Below are 19,440 nucleotides of genomic sequence, written 5' to 3'. Positions count from 1 at the left end.
AGGGTTTTGTTTCCTGAAAGGAGAGCCCGGCTCAGGCACACAGGAACCCTGAGAAGGGTGCTCAAGGAGAGGCTACCAGGAATGGCAAAGCCACCCGTTGGTAATTTGCAGAAACTAAGGACACAACGACATGTGATTCTATGAGGAAAACCTAGGCTATCTCACCACAGGTTGACAGTTTGACAGGTTGCTCAAGATGAATGTGAAGAGGTATCATTACGCCATAGCGATAGCAAACCAGGGGTCCTGCGGCTGCCCATCAGCCGTGCCCATCACAGGTCACATGCCATCCTCCCTCAACCTAGGCAGTCAATTTAGAAGAGATTAAGCCCAGACACCCATACAGACAGACACATTTGATTGGGGAAAGCACAAAAGGTCAACATGGCTGCGTCACCTGCCTGCACTTGTGTGTCCCATCACCCACACACTGCTTCCCTGCTATCGGGGATCTTAGTTAATCACCCAGAGCATCTTCACCTGAGCTCCGGGACGCTCAGCGTGTAACAGCTGCCTGGTCAGTATCTTCCCAGGGATACAGCCAAATTGATTCAGTTTCTCCTGCTCTCTCAGCACACTCAGACTCCAAGCTTGTGGGAGGCTTCACCACCCACACATAGGCCACAGCTGCTGCGGCGAATGCCAGCTGGGTGTCTTCTAATGTAATTAAATTCCGACACTCCCATCCTGGAATTAGTGTCAGTTCCCACAGGTGTGAGGGTTCAGCCCCAAGACCCCCATTATTACCCCCCTCGCATGTGCACATAATCCCCCATGCGATTTGACCTGTGCTTCTCACTAACCTGCTTGCAATAAGCCAGGACTACAAACAAACAACCCAAAACAATGTTGCTAATTCTACTTCTGGGGGTGGTGGCATACACCTGTAATCCCAGGACTCAGAAAGAGGGAGCAGTAGGATCAAAAGTTCAAAGTCAGCTGGGACTATAGAGACCCAACCTACCTCAATTAACCAATACATCAATAAATAAACAATAAAAACTAGGGTTCCCACAGCCTACCTCCATGGAGTTTAATTAATGTATTTGTATAGCTCACAGAATTCAGGGCAACATTTACGTTTACTGTACGTGTTTATGTGTATGTGGGGGTGTGGGGGGTGTATCTGTGGTATGTATGGTGTATGTATGGTGTGTGTGTGTGTGTGTGTGTGTTGTGTGTGGTGTCCATGGTGTGTGTGGTATGTGTGGTGTATTTGTGTAGTATGTGGGGGGGGTATGGGGTGTGTGTGTGTGTGTGTGTGGTGTGTGATATGTGTATAATGTGTGTGGCGTGTGTGTGGTATGTGTGTTGTATGTGTGGTACATGTCTGGTGTGTGTGGTATGTGTGGTGTGTATGGTACGTGTTGTGTGTGTTGTATGCTGTGGTACATGTGGTGTTTGTGCGTTGTGGTTGGGGTGCTGTTTGGTATGTGTGTGTGTATGTAGTGTGTGGTGTGGTGTATGTGTGATGTGTATGTGGAGTGTGTGTGTTTCTACTACTGAGTTACACCCTCAGCCCTCATTTATTGACTTCAAATTCAGAGAATCCCAGGACACTATTGAATAGAAAAAAGTTCATATGAATTTTCCAGGTGAGAATAAGAAGCCCCAAAGTCACTTTACCATTTTGTAGAAAGCTTTGGGCCACAGCCCTCTCTACTTGGAGATCCCTAAGCAGAGAAGTTGACGATGTCAGTCCAGAGACTCATTCTGCTGACATTCCTGCTCCTCTGGGGTCCCCTAACCAACAGGGCACTTAGAAGCCCACATGGGAAACTCCAAAGATGGAGCTGTCCTCTTGTGCACAGAGAAACACACGGACAATGCTGCCTCTGGCCACAGCTACGCAGAGCAAAGCCCCACATGCCCAGCACAGAAAAGTGGCAAAAACAGCCAGGGGACCATAACCCTCATGCCACCCCCGGCCACTCTCCCTCTTGCAGATCCCAAGTCAGCCTTTTCCAGAAGCAAATGGGAACCTGCCAGGAATCTGAGCAGTGACCTGGACTTTCTGGAAATTTCCAGAGTCTAAAATGGAGCAATGGTAACTAGAAAGCTCTACAACATCCAGAAGTGTGCTCCATAGATAGCAGATATATAGATACAGACAGAGATAGATAGCAGGCACTTTATTATAATAAACATTGGGGAGCCACGATAAATCAACCTGAAACAAGGAAAAATACAACCAAAGAAACTAGCTTCTCTGACCCCACAGGAACACTTCTTCGTGAAGAAGTGCTCAGAGTTACCTGCTGGGTGTTGTTGGCTCATCTGCAATCCTAGCTACTCAGGAAGCTGAGATCTGAGGTTAGAAGTTTGAAGCCAACCCAAACAGAAAACTCTACAAGAATCTATCTCCAGTTACCCAGCAAAAAGCCAGGCTGGAGGGATGATTCAAATGGTAAGGGGCCAGTAGCAAGCAAAGACAAAGTGCAAGACCAGTACTAGAAAAACTAAAGGGGGAGGGAGAAGAAGAGAGGGGAAGGGAGAAGGAAGCAAACACTGACTCAGATAAAAATAAAAAAAAATCACACACCCAGGAAATGATGGAGTTGGGACCAGAGACTGGTCTGAATAAAGCTACACTTGGATGCCTCTCTTCCTAGGCCATAAACATCATTCATTATTAATGGCGCTCAGGTATTTCCTACTGAGTACTATCAGCCATCTGTAATGAATTCCTGCAGCAGGACCAAATCAGGAGGACACCATCATCCTCAGCATAGTTCTAAACCGGACTCCATCATTGTTCTGTGAAAGTAGCTAGGGACCTGTCATTGCAAGATAAATGACTGGCTCGGTTCTTGATTATTTTCTTGGGCTGATCCAGCATCCACTTTCAGTTGAATCCAAGAAGTGTCTTCTCTCAAGGCAAGAGCAGAGGTAGCCAATAAGACTGCAGGAGCTCTGCCTGGAGTCCATGCATCAAATGGTTGCTTTGTTCCTTCTGATCCGCCTAGCCCATCCTGCAAATCTAGAGCCTTCAACTCCTTCCAAAAGGGTGTTTGAACTCAGGACAATTAAAATCCAAATTTAGCTCATTGTCCCTTTGGTCCTATTTCCCTCATTTAGATATTCTAAGCCCCTCTGTGTAATACATCATCTTACAGCCCATTTCCAAACTCCTTTGAACTGAAGGCAGTCAACACTACTTCCCAATGAACTCATCAGGTGATCCTGCTTGGGGGAGCCACATTGACTTTGGTCTCAGCTTCTTTAGCTGTGTGTGTGACCTTTCACCCCTGGCCCACATGCACACTCTTGATTCCAGGTCTGCTACAAAGTGGCACTAATACCTGCATTGTAGGGTTACTGTAAGAATAAAAATGAGATGATATAAAAGGGGCTTCCTGTGGCTGATGTGGTCATTGCCGTCATTACGTCAACCGGTGGGTGGGGGCAGTGATCTCATTTCCCCCTCAGGTAAAAGGAGACGGAAATGAAGAAGCACTTCTGTTTGATTTCTTATAAGAAATTATGGTGGAGGGGGTAACTTGATGAGATGGGTGGGATTGGGAGAGATGGGGAAGAGTGACAGAAGGGGTAACATTAATCAAGAGGCATTGTATTCATAAACTGACATGCTGAATTGAAACCCCTTTGTACATACAACTACTTAAGTTGAAAGAGAGTATTTTAAGAAAAAAGGAAGTGATGATGTGATTATAAGAAAAGCATGAAAGACAGTCATGATGAGAACCAACAGATTAGACCAGTGCCCTTTATCCATGGCAGGAAGAAAGGCATATGCAGGAAGGACCCAGGATTTGTGTCCTATTTTGACAGGATTTGAATGTTCTTGTTCCACCTAAAATTCATGTGCTGGAAACTCCATCTCTGGTGCAAGAGTGTTGGGACCTGGGGTGGTGTTTGGGTCTTAAGAGGCTCTGCCCCCATGAGTGGATTGATACTTCTATAAAACGGGCTTGAGGAGAGAGTACAGATCCGGTCTCTTCTACTCCACGGCCATGTAAGAACACAACATTCATCCTGCCTGTCCTTCCTCCCCCCACCATATGAGGCCAGACAGCCCTCACCACCGAGCAGATGCTAGAGCCTTGACCTTGGCCTTCTCATCCCTTCAGAACTGTGGGAAGTAAGGTTCTGCCTGTGATAAATTCCCCAGGTCTGGCATTCTGTTACTGAAGCACAAAATAGACTAAGATATAGCTTCATCCCTTGGCGTGGGTTGGAGTGTGAGTGTGATGCCTATTTTTTTTTGTCTCCCAAATGGACTCCTTACAAGTAGGAGCCAGGTTATGGATCTATTTTTCATTCCATGGAACAGTATTCTGCATATGGTGGGCCCTCAGTAATGTGGCATCGCTCGCCTGACAAACAAGAACAGCTCCCAGTCTGTCATGTCATTGAGCCAGGGCATCTGGGGAGGAAGGAGGGCACTGATTTCAGAAGAGATGGAACACACATAGGTGCCTGTCCCAGGCTCAGCCCTAAACAGAGCCTCTGTGCTGCCTGAACCATTCAGGCGCCCACATCACCTACCACAGCTGGGACTCCTCCACTATCACCTTGTCACTGTGATCACAGCCCCCGCCCACTAACCAGCTCCAGCAGCCATCAGCCTCTTGCTTTCCATATCCACTGGCAGCAAGTCACATTGTCCACCCACCCCCAGGAGGGCAGCATCACTCTGCCCCCACATCGCCCATGTCTCCTCCAGCAGCTGTTTCCTGTCAGCAAGGTCTGCAAGCCATTGTCTCCTTTATCTGGTGTACCTTGGGGTTCACTCTTCCATCCGCTGACTTAAGTCTATCTCCACCCCTCCACCTTGCCCCACACCAGGCTCAGAAGTTGAGTTCTGCCTCCCTCAGGTCCGGTGTAATCCTGGGTAAGACACTGTGGGGGCCCCACACTCCCCCTCCCTAGCTGAAGGCTCTCATCTGCCTAATAAACTGCCAATAAGCAGGCTGCCAAGAGAAAAGTCAGCCAGCACCACCTGTGGGGACACACAGTAACCCAACACAACTCAGAGATGCCCACTCTGCTTCATAGGGGAGAGGGAAATGTAGGCCATGTTGAGGGGTAGTACATGATTGCTAAAGGAACCGATTATGAATGAAGAATAGACAATAAAATATAAATGGCTGCCCCCCCCCACCTCCCCTGCCATGGCTAATGCTATAATCCTAGATACTCAAGAGGCTGAGATCTGAGGATCAAAATTTGAAGTCAGCCTGGACAGGCAAATCCATGAGACCCTTTTCTCCCATTAACCAGCAAAAAGCCAGAAGTGAAGCTATGGCTCAAGTGGTAGAGCATCAGCCTTTAGTGGTAAAGTCTCTGAGCCAGTGCCCAGGCCCTGAGTTCAAGCTCTGGTACTGAATTTTTTTTTTTGTGTGTGTGTGTGTGTGTGTGTGTGTGTGTGTGTGTGTGTGTGTGTGTATGATTCTCTTTGGAAACTGGAAACTGAATGGGCACAAAGAGCAAACAACAGGTTATAACAAAAGTCTGCTAGTGTGCTAGCCTTCTGTTTTCCTTCCCTGTATGAGGGTTTGTTTTTGGCTGTTTTGAGACAAGCTTCACTAGTTTGGGGTATCATTTTTTTTAACTCTAATAATGCCTAACCTTTGAGTTTCTCCCTCTTTAAGTAGAGACTATGAGCTCCTGAGACTGGCATGGTAAGAGAGAAGGAAGATGCCTGGCACATGGCGAACAGTCCAGTTAACACGAGTTTGTATTTGTGGAGTCAGTTGGTGATTAGAGATGACATATCACACTTTTTTTTTTTTTTGCCAGTCCTGGGCCTTGGACTCAGGGCCTGAGCACTGTCCCTGGCTTCTTTTTGCTCAAGGCTAGCACTCTGCCACTTGAGTCACAGCACCACTTCTGGCCATTTTCTGTATATGTGGTGCTGGGGAATCGAACCCAGGGCTTCAAGTATACAAGGCAAGCACTCTTGCCACTAGGCCATATCCCCAGCCCGACATATCACACTTTTAATGCTATCGTTATACCATTTTCTCAATGCACAGAGAACAGGAAGCACAGACAATCCTTGCTCCTAGCATCTGGGACTTCATACAGACTGCTGATCTTTGTTCCTAACTGCTGAGTATCAATGAGGTAGCATTCTTCCTAGAATTCCTGTCCCACTTTCTCACACCTCCCATCAGAACCAAAATGAATTGTCAGACAGCTGGTTCTCTTCAATGGGTGTTGGGCATCACACCACCGTCAGCGTGGCCTCCGCGATCAATGGTAAAGGCCTGGGAGAAGAAACCAGTCTCGACAAAGTCAAGTACATGAAGACTAAACCACATGCTCTGCCAACCCCCCCTCACTCCCCCCCACCTCCTCCCCCGCCATGCTTAAGGCTGGCTGTCATTACTGGAATTTTTTTGAAAGTGAGAATGAAGTCTTCCCTCCCTTATCCTGTCCTGAGTTCCTTACTGTCCCCAGCCAAATCCTGGGATCCGTGAAATAGTGGTTCTTTTCCAGTTCCAACTGCTGGGATTTAAACAAAGTCTGTCCACCCATCACAGCTCAAACGGAACCACCCTGGATTTACAAACAACAGATACACACACCAAACCAGTCTGATGGTTTAACCTATGCACCCAATTCCCACCATTATCTTCCCTCAGGCTGTTCCACCCTGTCTGCCAGAGAGGTTTGGTCTCCTTGGAGGAGAGATGGCGCAACCTGTGCCAGCCAAACATCTCCACCAGCTCACAGTCAGGCTGTCAATGCACCGTGGGGTGCTGCTTGCCAGCCAAGGTGAGCTGCTAAGATTTCACTAGGTCTCGCAGAGTTTCTATCTACAAACCCCCAGCTCCCATAGGTGAACGAGTGTACAACTTGGGGGAAGTAGTACAACTGAGGGAAGAAGAAAAAGGTTTCCTAAGGAGTGTTTAAGAGTGCAAAGTTGGCCAGGAGGCTCACGCCTATAATCCTAGCTATTCAGGAGGCTGAGATGTAAGGACCACAGTTGGAAGCCAGCCCCAAAGGAAAGACCGTGAGACTCTTATCTCCAATTAACTACTAAAAAACAGAAGTGAAGTTGTGGTTCTAAGTGGTAAAGTGGATAGCCTTGAGCAAAAAAGCTAATGGACAGTGCCCAGGCTCTGAGTTCAAGCTCCATCACCAAAAACAACAAACCAAAGCTGCCAGACTCTGGTGGCTCATGTGTATAACTCAGGACACTGAGATATGAGGATAGAAGTTCAAAGCCATCAGAGACAGGAAAGTCTGTGAGATTCTTATGTCCAATTAACCACCAAAAAGCCAGAAGCAGAGCTCTCGCTCAATCAGTAGTTATTTATCTTGAGTGAAAAAGCTTAAGGACAGTGCATAGGCCAAGTTCAAGCCACACTGCCAGCATGAGGGAGGGAGGGACGAAGGGAAAGGGGGAGAGAGAAAGAGGAGGAGGAGAAGGGAGGGGAGAGGAGAGAGAAGAGAGAGGAGAGGGGAGGGGGAAAGAAAGAAAAAGGGAGGAGAGGGGAAAGGAAAGAGGGAAGAGAAGAAAGAAGGGAGAGGGGGCAATAGGAAAGAAAGGAGAGGGAGGAGGAGAGGGGAGAGGGAAGAGGGAAAAGAGGAGAGAGGAGAGAGACACAAAGCACATTATCTGGAACTCCACCCAAAACACTTATCTATTATCCCTATGAGCCTTCAGCCAGTCTTTACACATACCTCCAAATGAGAAACCAGGCACAGACAATGTCTGTGCAGAGAGCTCTGCTTATAGATGCTGGGGACAGGAGGGTGGAGGCTTAATATCATTTAGCCAAGTGTCAGGGCACAAGTAGAGCAGGAGCCACAATAACATGAAATAAAATTGTGACTCAGCCCCCAATCTCCCCTAGCAGAGTAGATGGGGACATTTTCACAGGCTCAGAGACACCCACGGCAGGGCTGGGCCCATGACTGCTTTAAAGCCCTCCCATCCCATCCTGTGACTCTGATTTCCTGGGTACTGATTTCCCAAAGTCTCCCTCCATTAAGCATGGTGGCATCTTCTCAGCACATCATGGCCACTGAGCTGGCTTCTCTTTAATGAAACAGAGAAGAATGTGCCACAGGGCCTCTTGTATCACAAAAACAGTGTAAGTGCCTGCCCAAAAGCCTGCACTCCGTTTGCTTTTGACACCTCTAGTTTATCTAGTTCCCTACTTTTCGAGGTAAGTGGTTAGAGCTCTACTGGGTCATAATATGAGCTGTGTTTCTTCCCCAGAGTCACAGTTAGAAAAAGTCAGGCCCTGCCCAGTACCTGCCGCATGGCTGCCAGACATCTGGGAGATTTTTGGGGGGTTTTCCCAATGTTCCAGATGACTCAAATCACAAAAGGATGAGGCAGGCACCACACTGGATTCTCGCAGGAGATGATTTTCTACACACTTCTCCCTGCAATCCATTTCCTCTGGGCCCAGAGCCAAGCAACTGGGTTGGGTGGCTCCAGGAACTATCTGCAACTATCTGGGTTCCCCATGCCTGCTAGGACAGACAGAAGGTGAACAGACACATCTACAGCTGGCCCACACTGGGGCTTCTGGGGAGTGTGAAATCCAGCCCTCTGTCCTGAGAGCATAAGGGTAGGACATGCTGACCATGCGCAAGGCCCCCGGTTCAAGGCCCAGCACCCCCACCCCCACACAATGAGGCACCCACACATCATTCTGGTTTCCTTGGGCTACAAGGTCTTACCTTGCCAGCTGCCTTTCCCTTGTCAACTATCTATCTACTCCTCACTGTGATGGTTATTTCTATGTATCTGCTTGGCGAGGCCACCGTAGTGAGGTGTTCAATCAAACAAAGGTTTTTCCTAAATGTTTCAGCACAAGTATTAAGCTAAGATTAATATTCATGGGATGAGAGGGGGGAAAGCTAGGAGAAAGCAAGGGAAGGGGTGACACTGTGCAAAAAGAAAATGTACTTTTTACCTGACTTAGGTAACTATAACTCCTCTGAACATCACCTTTATAATAAGAATAACATTTTTTAAAGATCAATATTTTAGAAACTAATATTCCAGATTTGCAAAATTAAAAGACGCATAATTTAATTTCCAAAATAATGTTTTCTAAGCTTAATAGTACTTATTTTTTTTTTTTGTCAATATTGGGGCTTGAACTCTGGGTCTGGGCACTGTCCCTGAGCTCTTCAGCTCAAGGCTAGCACTTTTACCATTTTGAACTACAGTGCCACTTCCAGTTTTCTGGTGATTAATTGGAGATAAGAGTCTCTCAGATTTTCCTGCCCAGGCTGGCTTTGAACCATGATCCTCGGATCTCAGCCTCCTGAGTAGCCAGGATTACAGGTATGAGTCACCGGCTCCGGCTGCACTTATACTTTTAACAGCTATCAAAGCTCAAAATTCCATTATCATTTTTTGCTACCTTTTATCTCTGTAGAAGTACTCTCCTGTTTTTAAAGTAGTTCTTTATAGTTCTATAGGACCATCTGCTTTATTCACCTAAATGTCTTTCCTCTAGAGTCAGGAAAGGATGATTATGAAGAGCAATGTTAATTCCCATGTAATGAATAAAATCGAGCTGGATCCCAATAGCAGTGGGTAAAATGGAAGTGTTCTTCAAAATCTAGGTGTTAACCTGAGTGTACTGGCTCATCAGTCCTTCTTAAGAGGGAACTTAAAGGCACCTTAGGTACCCTTACTTTAAAGGGCAAGAAATGAATAATTTTAGATTGATAACAGTGCTGCTTAAATTTGAAATAGTGAAGAAAAATAGTTTTCTCAACAATGTGAAATCTGTCTTCTCAAATGTAATCTTAGGAATCTTGCCTGTACACCAGGCCTCTCTGGCCAACAATACTTTTTCTCAGTACAGCAATTCTTCACAGGGCATTGAATGCTGCAGGTTCCACCACTTTAAAAGGACAGAGACAAGCCAGGCACAGGTGACTCACACCTATAATCCTAGCTACTCAGGAGGCTAAGATCTGAGAATGAAGACTCAAAGCCAGCCAGAGCAGGAAAGCCTGTGAGACTCTTACCTCTAATCAGACACAGAAAAGGACAGACTGGCGCTGTGGCTCAAGTGGTAGAGCACTATCCTTGAGCAAAAAGAAGCTCAGAGACAGTGCCCAGGCCAAGAGTTCAAGCTCCAGGAAAAGAGAGACAGACAGAGAGAGATAAATGATCAGTAATGATGTGTGAACTACTACAGACTACCACCTCAAAAAATAAACATCGTGTATGGAAGTCAGAACTTGGAGATTCAGATATTTCTTGCAGTTTTATTTTGAAAGGAATGCTACAACTTAAATGTTTTTTTTCTTTCTCAGATTTATATTAAAAGAAAAGCTAATAAACTATTTTAATTTTTTAAAAGGTTAATATTCATGAGGAAGAAAGATGGCGCCGATGGAATAGGGAGGCATCCCGACTCGCTCCAACGGCATAGTGAGCTGGGAACCCCAACACCCAACACCCCATCAAGAACCCAGCAAAACCAGCAGCCAGAAGCAGTGGAGAAACGCAGGAAAACAAAAAGGAGCAAAAAAGAAGAACCGAAAACCTACACGGAGCCGGAGATTCACCGGGGCACCCTCCCCCCTCCAGCCGACCCTGGCACAAACAGGGTCAGGCTGGGAAAGGGGAACCCGGCGATCGGCAGACAGGCTGCCAGGAGCGCAGAATTCATATAGGGGGAGACCCCACGGACACAAGGCAGGGTGCGGACCAAGACACACCGGCAGCGACGAGAAGTTCGGGTCCACACCGGGTTTGGACAAGGGAACCCAGCGCGGCAGAAATCGGGAACCAGGGAAGCCACCACGACACTTAGCCAACCCCTGGAGGGCCAACGGCGGGCGGCGCGGGACACACACACAAAGCAGCAAAAGTGAGTGCCCTCCCTCCCCCCTCCCCCACCCCTGAGGGAACAAAGAACCCACAAATCAGGCGGGGGAAACCCCCATCAGGCGCTGGGAAGTCAGTTTAGCAGGGGAAGGGCTCAGCAGCACCAACACCCCACAGGTTCCTGAACTGGCAGAACCGGCCCCGCCCCCTTCCCAACAGGGGCCGGGAGACAGCCGGTTGTGCAAACCCCACCTGAGGCGCCTGGACCTCGCAGACTCTTACAACTAAAACCACAGGCGCTGGTGGGCAATACCAGCCCAGCAGGGTCACTTGAGCCTGATCACGTCCCCCCTCCTAACAGCGGAGGTGAGGTCTGAAGGTGCCAAGCCACACCCGGACAGTCGATCCCACTGGGCCCCACACGTACCCCCCCCACACACAACGGACTCGTGGGAGGGCGCAAGCACAACCCAACAACCCAGGACTTGCTCTGGGAGGCATATCCCGCCGAAGTGCCTGTTGCACTGAACGCACAGCGCACAGGAGGGCGGGGCCCCCGGCGACAGCGCCCGCTCTGGTAGGCGTGCCCTGCACTGGTGGGCGGGGACACAGCGACAGCACCTGCTGCCCGTAGACACGTCTACACAGGAGGGAGGGAGGAGCTACAAACCAAACCTGAGAAGCCATCCAGATCTCCAGATGCGCAAATCACAAAGAAACATAACTCAGTTCATCAAAGGGCAAGCCAACTCGCCAGCTCCAAAAAGCAGCACGACTGAAGAGGAGATGGAGACTAAAAAAGCAAATGAGGCCATGTTAACAGGAATGATCGAAAGCGTCAGAAATGAAATCAGAAAACAATTCCAGGAATTTAGAGCGGAAATCTGGAAGGACACCCAGGAAGCCAAGAAAGAAATGGAAGCAAAACTGGATACAATGCAAACCTGCTTTAAAGAAATGGAAGCAAAAATGGATACAATGCAAGCTGCCTTTAAAGAAAATCTCCACATCCTAAGAATTGAAATGCATGAAAAAATAGATTTAAAATACAACTCTTTAAAGGAAGAAATCTCCACGATCAGAGCTGATATGACAACCATAAATAGCTCTCTGACATCCATAAACTCCGCAATTGAAACCATGACACAAAGAGTAGACCATATAGAATCCAGAATCTCTCGCCTGGACGATGAAGCAGCTGACAACAACCAGAAAATGACCACACTCCAAGAAAAGGTGAAGCTTCAGGGAAGACTAATCCAGGAACTAATGGACAAAGACAAGAGATATAATCTGCGCATAATTGGAATAGAAGAAGGAGCCGAATACCAGAGCAGAGGGCTTAATCATGTTCTCAATAAAGTTATTGCAGAAAACTTCCCCAATCTCACAGGGGACCCCATCCAGGTAACCGAAGCCTATAGGACACCTGGCAGGCCAGACCCCAGGAAAGCCACCCCAAGGCACATAATATTCAAGACTTCAGACCTCAAGATTAAAGAGCAAATTCTGAATTCAGCCAAAGCGAAGAAGGAAACTTTTTTCAATGGGAAGAGGATTCGAATAACATCCGACTTATCCACACAAACTTACCAAGCTCGAAGCGAGTGGAAGAACACCATCCAAGTACTCCAGAATAACAATTTACAACCTCGGATCAAATATCCAGCGAAATTGGAGTTCACATTCGAAGGGAGAACCAGATCTTTCCACACCAAAGAGGAGCTAAAGGAGTATGTGAATAAAAAACCAGCCCTACAGCGAATATTAAGAGGGGAACCCCACCCAACAGAGATCGTAAAAGACACACAGACAGAATCAGAAAGAAACTTCAATAGCCAAAGCCCAGCAGAAACACAAGCTCACTAAAGACAAGAAGAAAAAAAAAAAGAAGAAAAAACAGCCCACCAAGAAAATGGAAGGAGAAAAAACACCCTTATCCTTGATCTCTTTAAATATAAATGGTTTAAACTCCCCGATAAAGAGGAGCAGACTGGCAGAATGGATTCGCAAACAAAAAGTTGACATCTGCTGTCTACAAGAGACCCACCTTACAGCAAGGGACAAAAACAGGCTTAGAGTGAAAGGATGGAGCAAGATCTACCAAGCAAATGCATCCACCAAAACGGCAGGTGTAGCCATCCTGATCTCAGACAAGCTTGACTTCTCTTTAAAGTCCACTCAAAAAGACAAAGAAGGACACTACATATTAATACAAGGAAAAATCCAGAATCAAGAAATCACGGTGATAAATGTATACTCACCAAACAAAAGAGGCCCGACATATGTCAAGCAAATTCTCAAAGAATTACAGAGCAAGATAGACGCAAACACAATCATAGTGGGTGACTTTAATACTCCTCTCTCTCCAAGAGACAGATCCAACACTCAGAGGATTAGTAAGGGAGCTGAGGACCTAAATAACACCATTTCCCAAATGGATATAACAGACCTATATAGAACCTTTCACCCCACAGAGACCCAATACACCTTCTTTTCAGCAGCCCATGGATCATATTCCAAAATAGACCACGTCATAGCCCACACAAAGAACCTCAGCAAATACAAAAGTATTGACGTCATCCCATGTATTATATCTGACCACAGTGGATTAAAGGTAACCCTCAACAACAAAGGATACCACAGAGCCTATACACACTCTTGGAGGCTAAACCCCACGCTGCTATCCAACACTTGGGCCACAGATCAAATTAAAGATGAAATCAACGAATTCATAAGCCACAATGACAAAGAAAACACATCACAAAGAAACCTATGGGACACAGCTAAGGCAGTTCTGAGGGGCAAGATCATTGCACTCAGCACCCACATTAAAAGAATGGAAGCAGAGCAGGTGAATACCCTCACGATGAAACTAAAACAACTGGAGAAACAAGAAATGACAGAATCTAAAACGACTAGGAGAGGAGAGATCACAAAGATTAAAGAAGAGATAAATCTGATTGAAAATAGAAAGACCATTCAACAAATAAATAAGACTAAAAGCTGGTTCTTTGAGAAAATAAACAAAATTGACAGACCCCTTGCAAGACTTACAAAAAAAAGAAGAGAAGAGACTCATATTCGTAAAATCAGGGACTCCACAGGAAAAATTACAACAAGTACACACGATATTCAAACAATCATAAGGAGCTATTTCCAAAACCTCTACTCAGCAAAAAACAATAATTCTACAGAAATGGATCAATTCTTAGAGAAGTACAAACTGCCCAAACTGAACCAAGAAGAAATAAATCAGCTAAATAAACCAATAACCTACGGTGAGATACAGGAGGTAATCAAGAACCTCCCTACTAAGAAAAGCCCAGGCCCAGATGGATTCACCAACGAATTCTACAAAACCTTTAGTGAGGAGCTAATTCCAATACTCCTCAAACTCTTCCGCGAAATAGAAATGGAGGGAGAAATTCCAAACTCATTCTACGAAGCTAATATCATACTAATTCCCAAACCAGGCAAAGACCCAACAAAAAAAGAGAACTACAGACCAATATCACTAATGAACACAGATGCAAAGCTCCTCAATAAAATATTAGCTAATAGGATCCAGAAAGTGATCAAGAATATCATACATCATGACCAAGTAGGCTTCATCCCTCAGTCACAAGGATGGTTCAACATCCGTAAATCAATCAACGTAATTCACCACATAAACAGAACTAAAATCAAGAATCACATTGTTATCTCAGTCGATGCCCAAAAAGCCTTTGACAAAATACAACATCCATACCTATTAAAAGCTTTGGAGAGAACAGGAATAGATGGAACATTCCTCAAAACAATAAAAGCCATATACAACAGACCAACTGCTAATATCATATTAAATGGAGAGAAACTTAAGTCATTCCCCCTAAAATCAGGAACAAGACAAGGATGCCCACTCTCCCCACTTCTGTTCAACATAGTGCTGGAATCCCTAGCCATAGCAATAAGGCAAGAGGAGGACATCAAAGGGATCCACATCGGCAAGGAAGAAATCAAGTTATCCCTATTCGCAGACGACATGATCTTGTATCTGAAGGACCCAAAAACCTCAGTACCCAAACTCCTACACCTAATAAACCAATTTGGCAAAGTAGCAGGATACAAAATCAACCCACAAAAGTCAGCAGCTTTTCTGTACACCAGCAACAGACAAACAGAAAAGGAAATTATGGAAACAATTCCATTTACAGTAGCCAAAAAAAGAATAAAGTACCTAGGGATCAACTTAACCAAGGACGTGACGGACCTATTCAATGAAAACTACAAAAATCTAATAAGGGAAATCAAAGAAGACACAAGGAGATGGAAAGACCTCCCATGCTCATGGGTAGGCAGAATCAATATAGTGAAAATGGCCATATTGCCCAAATTGTTATACAAATTCAATGCAATACCTATCAAAATCCCAGCCACATTCTTCACTGAAATAGAGAAACCGATCCATAAATTCATATGGAACAGCAAAAAACCTAGAATAGCCAAAGCAATTCTAGGCAAAAAAAGCAATGCAGGAGGTATCACAATACCTGACTTCAAGATCTACTACAAGGCCATCATAACAAAAACAGCATGGTATTGGTATAAAAACAGATCGGAAGACCAATGGATTAGAACTGAAGACCCAGAAATAAAACCGCACTCTTACAGCCAACTGATATTCGACAAAGGAGCTAAAGATATACAATGGAATAAACATAGCCTCTTCAACTACTGGTGCTGGGAGAACTGGGCAGCCATATGCAGAAAACTCAAAGTAGACCCAAGCCTATCACCATGCACCAAGATCAACTCAAAATGGATCAAGGACCTCAACATCAGACCTGAATCCTTGAAACTACTGAAGGACAGAGTAGGAAAGACACTAGAACTTATAGGCACAGGAAGGAACTTCCTGAATAGAGTCCCAGGGGCACAACAAATAGGAGAAAGACTCGACAAATGGGACTACTACAAATTAAAAAGTTTCTGCACAGCTAAGGACATAGCCACCAAAATAGAAAGACAGCCAACGATATGGGAAAGGATATTTACCAGCACAGCAACAGACAAAGGCCTGATATCGGTCATCTACAGAGAACTCAAAAAACTAAGCCCCTCCAAGCCCAATAAACCTATTAGGAAATGGGCAAAAGAGCTAAAGAGAGACTTCACAAGAGAAGATATAAAAATGGCAAAGAAACATATGAGGAAATGCTCAACATCCCTGCTAGTAAAGGAAATGCAAATAAAAACAACCCTGAGATACCACCTCACCCCAGTTAGAATGGCCTATACTCTGAACTCAGGAAACAACAAATGCTGGAGGGGCTGTGGGGAAAGAGGAACCCTTCTCCATTGTTGGTGGGAGTGCAAATTAGTACAACCACTTTGGAGAACAGTATGGAGGTTTCTCAAAAAGCTCAATATAGACCTACCCTATGACCCAGCCATACCACTCCTAGGCATCTATCCTAAACAGCAAAATCCAAGATATCAAAAAGGCATTTGTACTACCATGTTTATCGCGGCACAATTCACAATAGCTAAAATATGGAAACAACCCAGATGCCCCTCCACAGACGAATGGATCCAAAAAATATGGTACTTATACACAATGGAATACTACATAGCGATTAGGAATGGTGAAATATTGTTATTTGCAGGGAAATGGTCGGAACTCGAACAAATAATGTTGAGTGAGACAAGCCTAGAACACAGAAAACAAAGGGGCATGATCTCCCTGATATATGACTGTTAACAAAGGGAGACGGAGAGACAGTAGAGACCAAGTCTGTGAATACTGTATATGTTCTTGATACATTGTATATTGCATATATGTCAACCTGACCTAGACAAGGGATAGAAAAACAGGTTGTAAGATATCATAAGAAATGTACACACTGCCCTACTATGTAACTGCACCCTCTTTGCACAACACCTTGTAAAAAAAATTTATGTCCAATTAATAAAAAAAAAATAATTAAAAAAAAAATAAAAATAAAAAAAATAAAAGGTTAATATTCAAATCAATAAGACTGAGTGTGGTTTGTACCATATAAGTGAGCCACATCCAATCAGTTGAAGACCTTAATTTAAAAAAAAAAGACTGCCCCTGAAGAAGAGGAATTCAGCTAGCAGACTGACTATAAATTTGAACTACATCATCAACTCTTTCCCCAGGGTCTCTAGCTGCTCACTCACAAGCTCACTTGCTTGTATGTGTGTGTACATAGATATACATATACTCTCATCATATAAACAGTATGTTATATATTACATTATATATTCCTATATCATATAAGCATTTTGTGTACACCTATGTCACATACATATATGACATAGGTGTGTGTGTGTGTGTAAATATGAGAGCTCCCTTTGTTCTGTTTCTCTAGAGAAACAGAAGTTTTCTTGATTCTTCATTTGAGACTCTCCCAAGTGTCACCTCCTTTGTCCAGCCACCCTGAGTTCATCTGTCAGAAACAACTGTTCTTTCTTCTGTGCTCATTCCTGTAATAAGTTGTGCGTGCCACTATTTTTTTTTTGTAAGATGCTGGGAATCAAACCCAGGGCCTTCCACAGATAGGCAAGACCTGTACTTGACTCCCAGCCCCTTGTGGCTCACTTACTGTGCCTTGAACTATGGTTAGCTGATTCCCTGAAGCTTAGATTCTAAGCCTGTTTCTCCATGATTGGGCCATGCAGTGCCAGCATACCCTGTAAAGTTTTCTAGACACATGGACTGGAGGCCCCGCCTGAGACCTACAGAACCAGAATCTTCATGTGAACAGAGCATCCGGGTACTCTGGATGGATGTCACTGATGGGACTAGCCTAGGCATCTGAATAGCTGGAACCTTCTCAGGTATTCCTGATAGCCAGCCAACTGTGAGGACCATTGTAAATAAAACCTTCATTTGTTGTTTTTTGTGGGGGCTTTCTTTTCTGGTAGTGCTGGGGTTTTGAACTTAGGACCACAAAAGCACCCTACCATTTGAGCCACATGCCAAGTCCTTTTCCTTTTTGTAATTTATTTTTCACATAGGGTCTTGTGCTTTTGCTCCAGGCCAGCCTTCAACCATGATCTTCCTCCTATCTGTACTTTCCTAGTAGCTTGTATTACAGGTGTGTATCACCATGGCTGGCTATGAACTCTTCATTTATAAGAGGAACGAGGGATAGTCAAATTGAAGTCCTGTATGAGGTGAGACAATGAGTTAAGTGTGATAATCAGAATCTTTCCTATCTAAGTTTCCTCTCTTCCTAAAAAGGTTTTTAAGGGTGGGGGGGAAGATCCAGGTTACTATCATCAAATTTAAAATGAAACCTGAGTCACCCAACACCTAGCCAAAGTGGGACATTGTCACCACACCAAGTGTCACCTTACCACTTGGATAAAGAACAGGATACTCTATAAATAAAAGTGACTACTCCACTGAGCTTGGCTCCTCATGTATAAGGACGGCCAAACACTGAAACTCAGCATAGAGTTGGTGCTGGGAAAGGCTGAGATACCCCCTGGCTCAGGTTGACCCAAAAGCATCCCCTTGTGGAGGCGGACAGGCCTCTATTTGCTCCTTTATTTTCTGCTGATCCTGTGGTTCGGGTTATGTAACTGCTTTGGAAGGGAGGGACAAGCGGATATTGTGCCTTCTCTGGGTGGCCATATGGCACTGATTTTTTTTAAATCTGAGTAGGTAGCAGGAAGAAAAGATGAGACAAGTAAACAGGTTTTCTTTTTCCATCCAAGACCCCCTTTCTGGATCTGTTTTATACTGGCTCAGTGAAGCTGACTAATTCCTGTCAAGGTTATAATCGTAAGGACAGGCTTTCAGCCCGGAGCTACTATCAGCCCTTGGAGGAGGGGCGATTACATGCCGAAGGAGCCTGTCTGTGACGAGCGCCCACGTGCAAAGTGGCTCAATTACTCCAGCTTGACATGGGTATTATTTTCCTCTCACCTCCCTCCCAGTGGCCTCCCACACACCATCCACGGTACAATGTCAGTGAGTTGGTTGCTCAAGAAGCTGATCAGCCCTGGACTGCTATTTCTTTCTTTCATTTGGTGGAGCACAACTAGCTAATGGGGTGCCTGTAGATGTTAACCCCAAACACACACCCGGCTGATGGACTTCTTATAGAAGTTAACCCCCCAACACCCACCTGGTTGATGAACTTCTGCCTAGAAATTATACAAAATCCTGGCGAACTTCTGGCTTGATATTTGGTAGAAAACTGCTACGTACACCAATCCCAGGCAGTGTCATCATCAAGAGTACAGCACATGGGGGCAGGTACATTATGTACCCATCTCTACACACTTACCTAGGCATGCATGTGAACAGACACACGCATGTGAGCACACATACAAACACACTCTTTACTGACAAGCAGCTTTCCCATACCTCCCCAGCCATGTTCCTTTGCCCCAGGGGGATTTGGCTCCTCCCTGGCAGATAAAAGAGAGATAGCAACCTTACAGAAAGCAGAACTGTGTTTGCATAACTGATTAGAATAAAAAACACCATCAAAGCAGCTGCCAAGCTAAACTGACAGCAATGACACTAAAACAATGATTAAAAATAGTGCAAACCAAATAATTTGGTCCATTGGTGCCAACCTTTTTTTCTCCCCCCCCCCCGTGTGTGTGTGTGTGTGTGTGTGTGTGTGTGTGTG

At 45.2% G+C, this 19,440-nt stretch overlaps 1 protein-coding gene and 1 long non-coding RNA gene across 2 annotated transcripts in view; both read right to left on the bottom strand.

Annotated features, from left to right (window-relative positions):
- The window catches only part of Gfod1 (glucose-fructose oxidoreductase domain containing 1), a 95,624-nt gene that overhangs the window by 62,716 nt on the left and 13,468 nt on the right, over positions 1–19,440 (bottom strand). The window lies entirely within an intron of this gene.
- On the bottom strand, positions 1,458–17,543 carry LOC125353018. Its single transcript, XR_007211235.1, has 3 exons — positions 17,532–17,543; positions 11,031–11,035; positions 1,458–1,939 (listed from the first exon to the last, which is right to left on the bottom strand). It is a non-coding gene; the product is annotated as an uncharacterized LOC125353018 (long non-coding RNA).

Source organism: Perognathus longimembris, chromosome 6, assembly GCF_023159225.1.
Source record: "Perognathus longimembris pacificus isolate PPM17 chromosome 6, ASM2315922v1, whole genome shotgun sequence".
Lineage (NCBI taxonomy): Eukaryota > Metazoa > Chordata > Mammalia > Rodentia > Heteromyidae > Perognathus > Perognathus longimembris.
Note: the sequence above shows the minus strand (reverse complement) of the source record. Positions and strands in the feature narration are given on the sequence as shown.